Source organism: Pelobates fuscus, chromosome 7, assembly GCF_036172605.1.
Source record: "Pelobates fuscus isolate aPelFus1 chromosome 7, aPelFus1.pri, whole genome shotgun sequence".
NCBI lineage: Eukaryota > Metazoa > Chordata > Amphibia > Anura > Pelobatidae > Pelobates > Pelobates fuscus.
Genome location: NC_086323.1, coordinates 171,585,240 through 171,601,672, shown reverse-complemented (window position 1 = coordinate 171,601,672; position 16,433 = coordinate 171,585,240).

The following is a 16,433-nucleotide window of genomic DNA, read 5'->3' as shown; positions in this document are numbered from 1 at the left end:
CTTCCGGGAATGAAAGGTTGCTATTTTTGTAAAAAAAAAAAAAAAAAATGCTATGAATGTTCTTTATTAAAGATTTTAAAGGCATTATAAAGAAAAGTAATACATACAACTTTGAGTTGATGCAGGGAATACGTTGATTCACATAAAATATCTCATCACCCTCTATACACCATTCTGTTAAAAAGTGATCCCTAGACATTATAGTAAGAATTAAGCTATGTGGTAGTTTGGACTAATGTTCAGCTAAACTAGGCCTTGCTCACACATATGCTATTGCTATATGTCACTGCATCAGTTGAGCCAGAGATAAAAGGAAGGTATAGAAAGAGTAAATAGAGAGTTAAAGGATCACTAGAGTGTCAGGAAAACAAAGGGGTTTTCCTGACACTATAGTGCCCTGAGGTAACCCCTTCAGCAGCTTACCTTAATCCAGCGCCAGGCTCCCTCGGCGCTGGTGACCTCTCCTCCCCTGCCGACGTCAGCTCCCGAGTGGAACAGAATGCGCGTGCACAGTATTTCTCAATGCTTTCCTATGGACGTTCTGCACGTTGGATGCGAATTTCACATCCAGCGTCACAGATGCGCCTCTAGCGGCTGTCAGGAAGAGGTTGGATTAACCCTGCTATGTAAACATAGGCCCCATGGATCAGTTTTGCACCGGGGCACAATGGATTGTGTGTACACCACTGGATAGCCTGTTGACTGTTGACAACGGCAACATTTGTCCAAGCTATGTGGGAAAAATATGAGATATCCTTTGCATTGTGAGGTATGATATTGTTAATATGTTTTAGTTTTCCAGTGGTTGAGACATTGATAGTCACTCTTCTCCATTTAGTGAGAGAGAAGGCTTTTTGGTGGTCAGCTTCCCAACAGAAGATTCACCATCACCATGACCAGTCCCTGATAGCATATGGATAGGGGCTTCCCAGGCACATCGATGTCAAAATACATCAAATTGGCTACTTCCAGAGGGGCCAGGGTTGACTGTAAAATGTGCTTTAAACATAGGTATGTGAATACCTAGGCGGAAGCCTAAATTTGTGGGCTAACACAAAGAAGGCGATAATTCTCTGGTGATCTATTACTGCAGCACCTGTGTGACTTTTTTGACGCTATAAGAAGGACAGAGGTGCACAATGCAGCTCTTTGATATTGTCACGTATTCATCCGCTTATAGAAATGTGGTTCATGACATTTACTGTCCACACAGGAAAAGTTGTGCCGAGCAGCAACCTAATCCACAGAAGGGTTAACGCTGAGGAGCAATCATGCAAATGAAACCTGGTAACTGAATTTGGGGTCAAAGGCCGGTTACAGCCTATCAGATCTAGAGGAGGGGTATTTAGGCCCAGTTCTCATCCTGCTCAGTGCCCTGTCGTGGTTTGCCTTGTGATTGTCCGAGAGCGCGTTCCTGTTTATAGTTTTCTACCTGTTTTTTGACTATGGTTTTGTTTATTGACTTCTCTATATTCTGGTATCCTGACTCCTGGCTTTCCTCATCGCTGCGTCCCTTTCTGTGTTCCCTGACCTCGGCTAGTATTTTTGACTATTCTATGTACGTTAAATCCGGCCATTCTAAGGACCGGTAATACGTTACTTATTTGTCATCCATGCTATACAGTTCTACGTGCTGGATCAAACAGTAATCCTGACATTACGACATGGCCATAGATCCTGTAGAACTGTGTCAGCACATAGCTGCTTGCGAGAGGAAATTAGAGGGGAATGATCACTGTATGGATCAATTTGCTCAGGCTTTCAGTACGCTTCTCGCTAGAACGGCGCATCTGCAGCCTGCAGCGTCTCCTCCTAGAGACCCTGTGTACCTCCACCCACTGTTAATAGGACTCCTAGCATCTCCTTATCACCATCCCTGCAGTTTGATGGCAATATCCAGGAATGCAGGGGTTTTCTTAATCAGGTGGAGTACCATTTTGATGCCTCACCAGGGTCGTTCCATATGGACAGAGCAAAAATTGGTTATCTAATGAATCAATTAAAGGGCAAGGCCCTTGCCTGGGCTAATCCGTTGTGGGAGAGTAATCGGAGCATTGCTCATAATTACCAGGAATTCCTTGCCGAATTCAAGCTCCCGTTTGAGCCATTGGGTAGAGAGGATGACACCTCCACTGCCCTAATGCACATCAGACAAGGTAACCAGTCTATCTCAGATTATGCTATTGAATTCCGTACCTTAGCTTCCGAGGTAGACTGGACTAACAATGGGTTAATCTCAGCATTCAAAAAGGATCTCTCAGAGACTATACTAGATGAGATAGCCGCTAAAGAATTACCTAAGAGTCTTAACAAATTTATTACGTTTGTCATGCATATTGATAATAGGTTAAGACTCAGAGAAGTCACCAGAAGCAAGTCCAGACGTACGGCTATGTCCCTAGCACCTCGATTCTCTAAACCTGTTTTGTCTAACCTCCCTGTACAGTCCGAACCCGAACCTATGCAGTTGGGGGTCACTAGACTGTCGGAGGCCGAAAAACAGTATAGGAGAAGGGAGGGGTTATGCCTATATTGCAGTAGAAAGGGACATATGATAACTAATTGCCCAGTGCGTCCAGAAAACTTCCACACCTAAGAACCTGAAGGGGACAGATCTTAGGTGTGATGGAGTTGTCCTCTAACAAAAACAAAAGTAGATTCCTCCTTGAGGTATCTATTTCCCTTGCTAACAAGAAGTTTTCTTGCAGTGCCCTAATGGACTCAGGTGCTGCTGGAAATTGTATTGATGTCCAGTTTATTAGGGGTACTGAGATACCGGTCAGGGAGAGACCTACGCCGCTAGCTGTAGAGGCTATTAATGGTAGACCACTCACACACCGCTTATAACCCACGAAACTGTCCCTATTACGAACTCTATTGGGGCCTCCCATAGGGAGGAGATGACATTTCAGGTTATTACTTCTCCATCATGTCCTATCATATTAGGGTTTTCGTGACCAATGGTACAGCTGAGAGGGTTAACCAGTCATTAGAAGTGTATTTGCATTGTTTTATTAATAGCACACAGGACAATTGGTCTGAACTACTCCCGTGGGCCGAGTTCGCTAGAAACAATGCTGTTCATGACTCCTCTGGGCACAGTCAATAATGGTAGGCATCCTACGGTTCTCCCTGTGGTATTTTCTGATACTGCCATTCCTGCTCTGGATGAGCGTCTGGCCTCCATTCTGGATACCTGGGTTAAGGTTCAAACTGCTCTAGGGGCTGCTGCTGAACGCTTCAAACATTTTGCTGATAAGCATAGGAGTGCCAACCCGGTGTACCAAGTGGGGGACCGGGTTTGGTTGTCATCTCGCAACATCAAGCTTAAGGTCCCTAGCACGAAGTTTGCCCCCAGATTCCTTGGTCCCTATAGAGTGCTTTGTAGGATCAATCCAGTGTCTTACTCTCTGGCTCTTGCTGCATCTTTAGGGATTCCCAACACTTTTCATGTGTCCTTACTCAAACCTCTTGTCTGCAATAGATATACTGTTCCTTGTGTTCCTCCCCCTCCGGTGGTGGTGGGTGGTCAGGAGGAGTATGAGGTATCTTCTATCGTGGATTCTAGGTTTTCTCGGGGCACTTTACAGTACTTGGTTGTTTGGAAAGGTTACGGTCCTGCTGATCATTCTTGGGTTTCGGCTCCTGACCTGCATGCGGGCCGTAAGCTCCACGCTTTTCACACCAAATTTCCTCTCAAGCCTGGTCCTGCTCGCCCGGTGGGCATTCTTCAGGTGGGGGGTAATGTCACGTATTCATCCGCTTATAGAAATATGGTTAATGACATTTACTGTCCACGTAGGAAAAGTTGTGCCGAGCAGCAACCTAATCCACAGAAGGGTTAATGCTGAGCAGCAATCATGCAAATGAAACCTAGTAACTGAATTTGGGGTCAAAGGCCGGTTACAGCCTATCAGATCTAGTGGAGGGTTATTCAGGCCCAGTTCTCATCCTGCTCGGTGCCCTGTCCTGGTTTCCCTTGTGATTGTCCGAGAGCGCATTCCTGTTTATAGTTTTCTACCTGTTTTTTTTACTTTGGCTTTGTTTATTGACTTCTCTATATTCCTGGTATCCTGACTCCTGGCTTTCCTCATCGCTGCATCCCTTTCTGTGTTCCCTGACCTCGGCTAATTTTGACTATTCTATGTACGTTAAATCCGGCCATTCTAAGGACCGGTAATACGTTACTTATTTGTCATACAGTTATACAGTTCTACGTGCTGGATCAAACAGTAATCCTGACACATATTTGTAGTATTTTAGGGACAGACCCTCTCCACAAAAGATGAGAGTGAGTAGTAATAGTTAAGGTGGTGGGAGTTTGCTGTAAGGAGTATGGGCACAGGCAGGTATCTTCAATCCCTGCCCATAGAGGCAATGCTCTGTTGGAAGAAAGAGAAAATAGTTGCACCATGGGAAATTACAGGTAATAGTTGCAGATATTGGAAATTCCAATTTCTCCAAGCTGTACTGGGAGACATGAGGTATTGGCAGAGTTATGTGGGGGGTACTTCTTCCAAATATAGAAGAAGAAAGCAGACGGAATATCCTTTAAGACTCTAGAAGAAACCTCTACTGGCAATGTTCTGGATAAGTAGAGGAAAGCTGGTAAAATTGACATTTACATGGAGTTGACTTCCCATCCAGAACAGCTTGTGCTTGCTCCACTCTTCCAAAGATACTTTAGCTTTCTGCAGAAGTTTAATGTGGTTGAGACAGAGCAGAGTTTTGGTAGTTTTGGCTGTTTGACTCCCAATAATGTTAGATAGTCCTTCCTCCAATTAATCAAAATTTCAGGCGTCTTCAGTATGCTTATAGGTAGTGCTTGTGATTTCCCTGTATTATTTCTGTAGCACGACAATCTACCATACCCGTCCAGCATAGAAAAGAAGTAGGGCAAAGAAATCATTGGGTAGGTGATAACCATGAGGACGTCATTGGCAAAAAGGACTAATTTGTGAGTTGAATTACCAATCCGAAGACCTGCAACTGCTGTATTTGCTTTAATTTTATGTATTAAGGGTTCTAAGTGTAGAATAGAGATCAAAGAGAGATTGGCATGTTGAGTTCCTTATGAAATTGTAAATGATTCAGAGATTGGGTAATATAAAGGGTTGAAATTGTGCGTAACAGATTGAGTGGGAAGCCACATTTACCCAGGATCACATGCATGTACCTGCAAGAAAGGTGGTCAAAAGCTTCTATATGTTGAGTACTTGTAAGAGAATTAGGACTTGTTCGCATGCAGTTATCTCCATGTCCAAGACCCTTCCAGTGTTACCTGAGGCCTGTCTTGCAGGTACATGGCTTGCCTAAAATTTGGATACCCAGTCTGGCAAATCATCAGGTGGTTTTTCTGGTTTTCGAAGCCTTACTTTGACTGCCATGAGCGTCTCAGCCAGAACTGAGACAGTTGCCATAACATAGTTTAACACGTTGGTGGGATGAGGTGACAGGATATTGGAAAATTTTTAATAATAAAAAATCAGTCAGGATCAGGGGATTTGTGCTTGGGAAGTGTCTTAATCGCTAGCTCCATTTCTTTATCAGTTTTAGGAATTAAGCTCACTAGATTGATTAGGGGTAATCTGGGGCAAAGCAATGTCAGACAGATAAGAAGTTATTTCTTGGGGTGAAGGTTAGTGCATCACCTGATCAGTTTGCAAATTATAAAGTGATTAACAATTGTTGGCTAATTTATTACCTATTTTTGTAGGATTGGTACGTTTTTCTCCAGCTCCAAATAACAAGGACAGGATTTTGGTTTAGGAGTATTTCTGCTTTAGTTAACATGCTAGCAATGTATCTTGTTAATCTGAGAGTAATAGACATAGTCCAGTTTGGAGATATGACACCATGCCATGTGGATTTGTTACTCATTAAGTTTCTGTTTGATCTTGGAGATATTATGGAGTAGAGTTTCAAAAGTAGCCACTTTGTTTTCAGTTTCAAGGTCTGCTAGCTTCCTGGAGAGGTAGGTATATTTGCTTTTGAGCTTTCTTTTCCTCCTGGAACCCAGTTGGACCAGCACTTCTCCGGCCACCACTTTATGTGCCAGCCAACTATTTTATCGTGAGATGTCCTCTGGATTATTATCAATAAAAAAAGACTTAATGGTTGAACAGTGGAGTTTAATTGTATTGGAGTTGTCTAGCAGAACTTTATTTAGTGGATATGCTCATAGTAATCAGGCTGTGGTCTGACCAGATAAAAGTCCCGCTGGTAGCTTTTGTGACTGATTGGAGTGCCCATCCACACATCAATTCTTGAGTACTACTTATGAATCGAGGACAAGAAAGTGTAATCTCTTGTTCTTGGGTATACTGTTTTCCAGGTATCATATACGTTACCTCCTCTAGACTGTAAGCTCGTTTGAGTAGGGTGCTCATGAGTAGGGTGCCTATTGTTCCTGTAAGATTTTGTAATTGACTAATTTATTGTATTCCTCTTTTTATAATATTGAAAGCATTGCAAATTAAGTAGGCGCAGGGCTAACCTATTATCCCAGTTGATGACCCCCTGTTGGTATTGTCCATTGGTGACAATACATTTTTGTTGTTGTTGTACCCTTCACTATGTTTCATCTAGTGTTTGGGGATGAGCTATAATTACTACAATGCAATATTTTCCAGCTAGAGGTAACTACTGAAAGAGGGACTCTGAGCTACGTTACAACAGGCCCTATATCTAAATAATGTAAGGGTCAGATGTGGTAGATCACTGGAAATGTCACTAAGGCCTACTTTAGTTCGGATCTGTAGAACCATGCATCTGCTCTTGAGAAAGGTCAAATCATGTGCCCCAGAGCTGCTAATTTTTACAGTATTGTTGGATATCTGCTTTACTCTGTTTATAAGGGGGTTGTTGGTCAAATATTTTGCTGGAGATAATAGTGACAAACTTCCTGGTTATTTGTTGTCGATCTACAGACCTTAATTTTATTGTACTGCAACTAGGATTCGATGAATTAGGCTGGGATTCTTCACTCTGGATTTCACTACAATTTAAACACTTTACGGAGCATTTTTTTTTTTTTTTACTGTATAAACTGAATCCCATAGTCGCTTCCCAGCATAGGAGCTTCATGGACATATAAACTATGTGATTCACAGTGGTTTACGTGGGCAGAGTGCACTGTCAATGTTTGCTTACTTTTACCTTTTTGTATGAATAAAGTGTAATTATTTTAGTGCTACCTGTGTATTTATAGAGTTTAATCTATGTTACTCATCCATTTTTAAGGTTAATCCCATAAAAAAAATGTTTGTTGATTTTCATTTTCCATTTTTGTTTTCGTTCCATATTGTCCTGCAATTTGCATTTTCATATTATTAGTTGATCTCAATAAACATTTATTTTTTTCCGGTGATTTTTGGTTTTCCTCAGGATAGTGATTGTTTATTGAGTTAGCTTTTAAATAAATACATTTTAATCACACAGAAGCATCATCTCACATGATTAAACAGAATATAAAATGAGTTACCCTGCCAATGGCGGACAAATAAATGTTCTTTCATTCTTCACATTTCATTCCAATGACTTGACTCCGAACATTGCATTCTTTCCATATGCTGTGCATCTGTACATTGCTTGTGGCAATTGTGTCATTCCGCCCAGAGCCATTGATAAAATATAGAAAGTGCAAGATAGAATCACTGTTATGTAATATCCTGACAATATTTGAAATAAAGAAATGTTCATTTAACCACACAACAACCAAAATCAGTCCACCATAAACAATGAGAATAATTTACCATCAGCAAATGTGACTATATTTCCCTTTTAGCAAAGATGGGGGGAGCAGGAGAACCCTCCTATTAGCGCGTCTCCTGCTCTCCGTAAAGCAAATACAGTGCATGCACTGTGGTTTTAATGGTTACTCCCTAGGTTGTGCTTCTACAACTGGCTAGAGGAGTATAGGAATGGAGTGAGTGATGTAATTTTTTTAAAAAAGTCAACGCCCATTTTTAAAAAAAATTTACCCTGCTTGATGACATATCCTTAATCAAGTCTACGCTGACACTTCTAAGAGTATAGGAAAAGAGTTACTGATGTCCCTCCATTCAGACACGGATGCCCTGGCAAAGAAGCCAGAATGTCGGCCTTGTGGAGAAGGATTTCCTTGCTTGGGGACATGTCCCTTATCAGGGCAAATAAAATCCGAGTATGAGTGGGACCCAAGGTGGGTGTAATCATGCGGCCATGATTCGCTAGACTGAAGGTAATTAATGTAATCATTCAATAATATACACTGACTATATTGTTTATCTCTATGTTGAATGATATATTAATTGCCTATGGGGAAGATTTCTGTTAAAGTGAACCAGTCATGACAAGTTCACTTAAATATTCAACATCACCGTCTCTACTTGGAAATCTTATTTCACTAAAATGTCTGTAGTTAACTCTTTTGGGTCTCGGATTAAATTCTTGCCAACGTCGATATTTATATAGATTTAAATGCAGGTGTCCTCTCTCTTCTTTTTGTACCATAACTACATAGAGACTTTTATCGGGTCTCTGTTTGACTGCCTGTTTACTGATTTTTCTCTGCATCACCAAGACCCTGGAATAGTAGATATATAAATGTGCCAGTTGCTTGCTGGATCATTGAGCCAAGCTCCATTACCACACTTCCACATGGTTTGTTTCTGTCTCTGCTCGGCTAGGATCATTTACAGTTTACATTGTTACCTTGAAAGGGCAGTTATCAGAACTGATCCACCCTTCAAGGTTTTTCCTCAGGATAGTGATTGTTTCGATGATTCATCTTTGCAGTCCCAGCCCTTCCTTGCTCTCAGAAAATACCCCACTCCCTGCTCCATTTCTAGGTCAGGCTCGTGCCACACATGTGATTTCCTTCTGGCCCAGGAACAGCACTTTGCAAGCCAAGGGTCATACTTCCCTCTTTTGGGCTGTGGTTGAAGCTTGTAGGTCACTTTATACGCAACAAATAGGATGTTATCAGATTCATGATTATTACAAAGATCGTGGATGCACCTTCCTGATTTACTGCAGATCTTCACTATCTAGTCCAGGCGAATCGTAGCTGCAAAATGCTCAGTGACTGTGTCATTAGCGAGGACCAGTTATCACAAGCACTTCCTGTCATGTTACTGGTCTCATTAATTATTGTCGAAATCTAGCCAAGAAATGCTCCATAAGCAATTAATGAACTTGTTAAGGGCCACAACCCTTAAGGAAACACAATTCACAGATGTAGAAGAAATCCTTGAGAAATTTTGGCACAGATTTTGTCATTTAAACGAGATGTGTTAGCAGAATGTCCCGCCTCCCACATATATAGAAAAGTAAAACAAAACCATGCTGGAAATAATGTGAAAACTTTTCTTTTTTTTTTTTTAATTGACTTACAAATCATATTTTCTTTTCTAAAACCTAGAAATCAGTTCAGTAAATATCAGCAGGGTTGTTTTTTTATATTTACAATTTCTTGGCTTTATCTACATATATAAATTGTAAAAAAATTGTATTATCAGAAGTAACTCTACATATCAATCTTTCAACACAGTAATACAAGAAAACAAACATTTTACTTATCCCTTGCCAATGATACACAAGTCAAACTCAAATCAAGTTCAATGGTAGACACACAGATACACATACAGACACACAGACAAATACACATATATACATAAAGACACACAGATACATACACAGACACACATATATATATATAAACACACAGATACACATATACACAGGTACACACGCTGTCACACAGATACAACTACAGACACACAGATACAGACTCACAGATACACATACAGACAGACAGATACACACACTGACACACAGATACACATACAGACACACATATAGATGCACAGGCACAGAGATACACATATAGACACACATATACAAATACAGACACACAGATACATATACAGATACACAGAAAAATACAGATATACAAAAGACATACAGATACACATACACACATATACACACACATATACACATACAGACACACAGTTAGATATAGACACAAAGATACACATGCATACACACAGGTACATACACTGACACACAGATACACAGGCACACAGACACACAGACACACATACACTGCTCAGAGAAACATTCAGAGAAACTGCAACGTTTACATTGAAGTACTAAGCCTCTAGAGGTGCTACCTGGAGTTTCACAGAGTTTGACTGAGGCAATGCTTTTCTATGGGGAAGGCATGCGCATTAGATCCCTCCCTTTGGATGATGTCAGAGGAGGTGGACCACAACGCAACTCTTTTACATCGTTGGAGGGGCAGTGGGGGATAAGGAACACATTTGTGATAGGAATACATCCGCCAACATTTTTTAAAACAAAATACCTGCGGGTGGCGAGGGAGCAGGGAGCTCTGATCTCCTTGCTTGGCTCCCTCGCGCGCACAGCAGTGATGCCGGAGCCGGAATATGACATCACTCCGGCTCCGGCATCACTAAGATGCACGCAAGGGAGCTGAGCAAGGGGATCAGAGCTCCCTGCTCCCTCGCCACCCACGGCTATTTTGTTTTTAAATTTTTTTGGCGGAACTCCAATTTGTGTTCCGCTGAACCCTAGGGTTCATCAACGCACATCAGGGTGCCTGCCAATCATACAGGATGACCAACCAAGGGCATACTTTGCAGACAGCACCCTGAGCTTGTCATACATGTGTCTAATGATGTGCTAGCTCTACGCTTTCTAAGGACTGTTCTCTGGCACTCGCTGGTCCATTCCTCTCCTAACCTTCTTACTAGCAGTCTGGGACAGAGAAAAAAGTGTATGTAGTGAGTGTAGAAGAAATGAAACATGCCACAGATAAGAGTGTTAGAGAGTCTGAAGCAGCAATTGAAGACTGAAGCATTTGATAGTGCGCAAAGTCATCTTTACCTTAACTAATTTCATTATCAGCCAGTCCACATCAGTTGTGTTCCCCTACATTCCTCTTAAGTTTCCATACATAAGTAAGATCATGTAAAGAGTAGTAAAAACATCTAATTTTATTTTATTTTTTTAAATCAATCGGCCTATTTCATAGGCATGGGCCTGGAGTTGCAGCTCCCTCAGCCCCTATGTTAATTCGGCCCTGCCTGTACAGAAGGACATTAGACAGGCTACTCAAGATATAACAAAGTACTTTTTCACATCATTCAATGTCTGCTAGTTCAATACCATATTGACTAACCTCAATTGGGGTATACACTTTTCACAGAGCTATTACCTACTGCAAAGATTACACATTGACTTAAACACATACAGTATACATTAGTGTGCTGTAAAAGGAAGTTTAGTCATTGTAGAAACAATGTGGGCCATAGAAACAGCAAGAAATTGATTAATGGTTAATTATTGGTAAGGAACCTGCCGTGAATGAACACATCCTTTCTTGCTCCCTCAATCAGACAGCATGTTTACTTGCTTTAAACTGTATAGTATTCATTCTATTTATAAATCAACCATGTAGTATATAAAGGTATTATCTAGTATGTATAATCATTTTTTCAATTACCCATTTTGTGTTTGTTTTTTTTGTTGTTGTCGTAACCCTCACATACCCTATGTTTGTACGTAAAAGAACTTTAAATTGTAAAAAGTAAACAGTCACAAAACACAAACATGTTTATTCTGACAGATAATGGACAAAGCCCCTCTTCCTTCTTTGCTACATCTGTCACATGAGCCTCCCTCCTCAACTGCCTCCAGCTGGTTCAATCACAGTGTTCAGGGTGCCTAATTTCCAGTTTTACAGTTTGAAAAGTATTATGTTAACTGTTATTTTATATCACACAAACATTAATAAATAAAATATTAAAAAGAAAAGTATGTGAGCCATTGAAGAGGCAGCTGGTCATTGCAAGGCAACGCAAATGATCAATGCTGATTGGTATAAGAGTCAACAAACACTTAGCCATGTGATATTTGACTTAGTGCAGAGACTGGAGCAGAGACTGGCTATGACGTCTTATAAGTATCTGTCTCTATGACATAGAAACATAGAAACATATGACGGCAGATAAGAACCATTTGGCCCATCTAGTCTGCCCAATTTTCTTAATACTTTCATTAGTCTCTGGTCTTATCTTATAGTTAGGATAGCCTACCCCACGCATGCTACTTTACTGTGTTAAACTCTACCACTAGAGCTGGAAGGCTATTCCATGCATCCACTCAGGGCCTGCCTTAGGCTTTTAGGCGCCCTGTGCGGAAAATCTTAACAGCGCATCCCCTCCCCCCCGCCATCCATGTATGATGTAATGTTTGTGTTGTCTGTGTATGTGATAGTAGGTGTGATGACTGTGTGTGATATGTATGCTATGTGTTGGCTGTGTGTGATATTTGTAATGGGTGTATTAACAGTGTGTGATATGCGTGTATTGGTTGTATGTGATACACACACACACACACACACACACAGAGTCAGACGGCCATACACACACAGGAAGACATCCACACACACAGAGGCAGGCAGTCACACACACAGGCAGACAACCAAACAAACACACACAGGCAGACAGTCACACACACACACAGGCAGACAGTCAACCACATACAGGCAGACAGCCACGCACACACACACACACACAGGCAGACAGTCATACACACACACAAACACACAGGCAGACAGTCACACACACAGACACACAGGCAGTCATGCACACACACAGACACACACACGCAGGCAGACAGTCATACACACACACACACACAGACACACAGGCAGACAGTCACACACACAGGCAGACAGTCATACACACAGACACAAACACAGGCAGTCATGCACACACACAGACACACAAACAGGCAGACAGTCATACACACACACACAGGCAGACAGTCATGCACACAGACACACACACAGGCAGAGAGCCATACACACAGACACACACACACAAACACACAGGCAGACAGTCATACACACACATACACAGTCATACACAGACACACACAGGCAGTCACACACACAGACACACACACACAGGCAGACAGTCATACACACAGACACACACAGACCGTCATACACACAGACACAGGCAGACAGTCACACACACAGACAGAGTCACACACACACACAGGCAAAGTCATACACACACACACACAGGCAGTCATACACACACACACAGGCAGACAGTCATACACACAGACACACACACACAGGCAGACAGCCATACACACAGACACACACACACACAGGAAGACAGTCATACACACAGACACACACACACAGGCAAACAGTCATACACACAGACACACACACACACACACACACACACCTAGGCAGACAGTCATACACACAGACACACACACAAGCAGTCATACACACACACACACACAGGCAGACTGTCACACACACAGACACACACACACACACAAACACAGACAGACAGTCATACACACAGACACACACACAGGCAGTCATACACACACACACACATACAGACACACACAGGCAGTCATACACACAGGCAGTCATACACACACACACACACACAGGCAGACATAAGTCATACGCACAGAAGCACACAGACACACACAGGCAGTCTCACACACACACAGGCAGACAGACCGACAGTCATACACACAGACACACACACACACACACACACACACACACACAGGCAGACAGTCATACACACAGACACACACAGGCAGTCATACACACACACAGGCAGACAGTCATACACCCAGACACACACACACAGGCAGTCATACACACACACAGGCAGACAGTCACACACACAGACACACACACAGGCAGACAGTCACACAGGCACACTCACACTGACATTCACACAGTTACCTGTGGAGTTCATTGTGGAGGCAGTGCAGCTCTTGGAGACTGTTTGGTGGGGAAGCAGGGACTCCTTCCTGCTTCCCCTGCAGCAGTTGTCTGGCGCTTTTAGTTCCGCCCCCTCCACAATTTTTTATTTATTTTTTAATTCCGGCCGGCCATGTGTGAACTGTGTCGGCCACATGGCGCCCCCTGCTCCATGCTCGCACACCCTTTAAGCCGGCCCTGCATCCACTACCCTCTCAGTACTTTCTGAAATTATTTTTAAACCTTTGCCCCTCTAATTTAAGACTATGTCCTCTTGTTGTGTTAGTTTTCTTCTTTAAATATAGTCTCCTCCTTTACTGTGTTGATTCACATGACGACAGAGAGAACTTTGATGACATGTATCCGTTACCCAATATAAAGTCTGACGCCCATCTCCTGAGGCTGATCCCTTGTGGAGCAGCTAACTTCGCTATGTGGACTGCTGCACTTCTGAATCACTATGGCAAGGAACATCATGTCCAGAGCTCTGTATAGCCCATCCTGAGTTCTCTGCAGCAGACATCTGCAAACACTCATAAGTGCGGTACAACAATACACAGCTCGCAATAGAGGAGGAACTGGAGACCAACTTTCCACCCTGTAAGTGGGGAAGGTATGAAGACTTAATCAGAACAGATCCGCAGTCGGACTGTTCATCTTAGCAGTTTGGATAAAGGATATTGCGGCTTTATAAACACCCCTGATGTTTATTCATATAATTTGGGGGATGGGTTGGGATTGGGTGAATTCAGGACTAGTAATAATACGTTTTCTGGAAAAAAAAACAGTGTCTATAGCATTCTAAGTAATTTTAGTCTTTTTATTTTGTGTGAATCAAAACATTTCAGATATCAAATACCATAAAAACAAGTAGTTGTATAGGATTCATTGTCTTCCCATGCATAACATAAGACTAACCTGAAATAATTAACTTCAAGTTGAGATAAGTAGAATACCTCTAGTTATAATTTCTTAAAAGATGTTAAGGCAAACTCAAAATAAGGTAACTAAGACATAGGTATAGGTGTGAAATTAAACCTATGGAGTATTGGGGTTTGGTACAACAAAGGCCAGACAGTATAAAAACTATTGCAAATTAGCATAAGGTAACTGCAGCAAAATTAGAGTGAATAACTAAGATCTGGTTAAGATGTACAAGCAAAGTTTAAGAAGATCCTCAGCGGTACTTGAAGGATTGCAGTGACTGGATGCAGAGATTGATGCCAGCGAAGAGTTGAATGACATTTATGACTATTTTAATACATACAGTAGGTAGATCACACTCGTAGAAACATCTATAAAAAGAATGCAAAACCATATAGCGTAATATAGTCAGTCAATGTGTAAAATAAATTCAAATGAGAATCAGGTACTCACAAACCAGGAGCCAAATATGAACATATGGCTCTCATGGGAACAGCACTGGGACCATTATGTAGGATGTCCCTCTCCTCCTTGGAAATCTTCTTGGAATGGATGTGGTATAGTGTGACAGAAGATAACTGACCACACTTACTTTATCAATGAAATATTTATTGCTCCAGAAATAACATAAAAATAAAAGCAAGCTGTAACAGGCTGACAGTCTTACTCCAGTCCAATATTTGGAAGTGTCCGAAACGCGTTTTGCCCCGTACCAGGGGCTTCCTAAGTCGGCAGTAGGTGATCTCTCTTCCTCTGTGTCTTTTTAAAACTGGTAAGTTGAGTATTTCCGGGTCCGATTCACTCGTGGAACGCGCCCGTAATCTAGTTCCGGGTACTTTCAAATTTCACTTCCGGGTTGCATAGTATCACGTGGACGCACGGCTGCAATTGGAACGCACAACGTATGACGTGTGCGTTCCATAACGAAAGTCCTTTTAAGTCAAATATCACACAAAGTCCCATAGCATGGAAACATAAGTGTCCACAGCAGTGTGGAAGTAAGGGGAAATAAATTTTAAATATCATAAATACAGTTTAAAAGGCTTGTATACAGCTACAAATTTAGAAAAATAATATATTAAATATAGCATAAATGTTCTTGTTACTGTTAAAGTGTTAGTCCTTAATTTATTTGTGCTCCCAGAAAATCTATATTAAAGTGAAAGGAAGTGCATAAGTTACTCAATTAAAAATATGTGATAAAAACACTTTTTAAAAGAAATGACAAGTCTCAAAATCGGAATTTAACCCCTTCAGGACGGAGTTAATAGTACACGTTCTGATCAAAACAAAACGTAAACAAAAACTGGAATTTGCGCTATATGACTGTTCACCCGTAGTTCCCCTCTTTCATATTAAATGCACCCACACTTATTATATATCATTTTGTTCAGGAGAAACAGGGCTTTCATTTCATATAAAATATTTGTATATGAAACAATTTATTATGAATAAAATAAAAAAAAACTGTGAGAAATTTTAATTTTTTTTTTTTAATTTGTAGTTCCGCCTCACATTTTAGCTGTAAATGTCATAATACTGTTTTTACTGCAACAAAATGCACATATTTGTAATCAGCGATGTCTCACGAGTACAACAGTACCCCCCATTAACAGGTTTTATGGTGTTTTGGAAAGTTACAGGGTCAAATATAGAACGTTCCATTTTCAAATTGAAATTTGCCAGATTA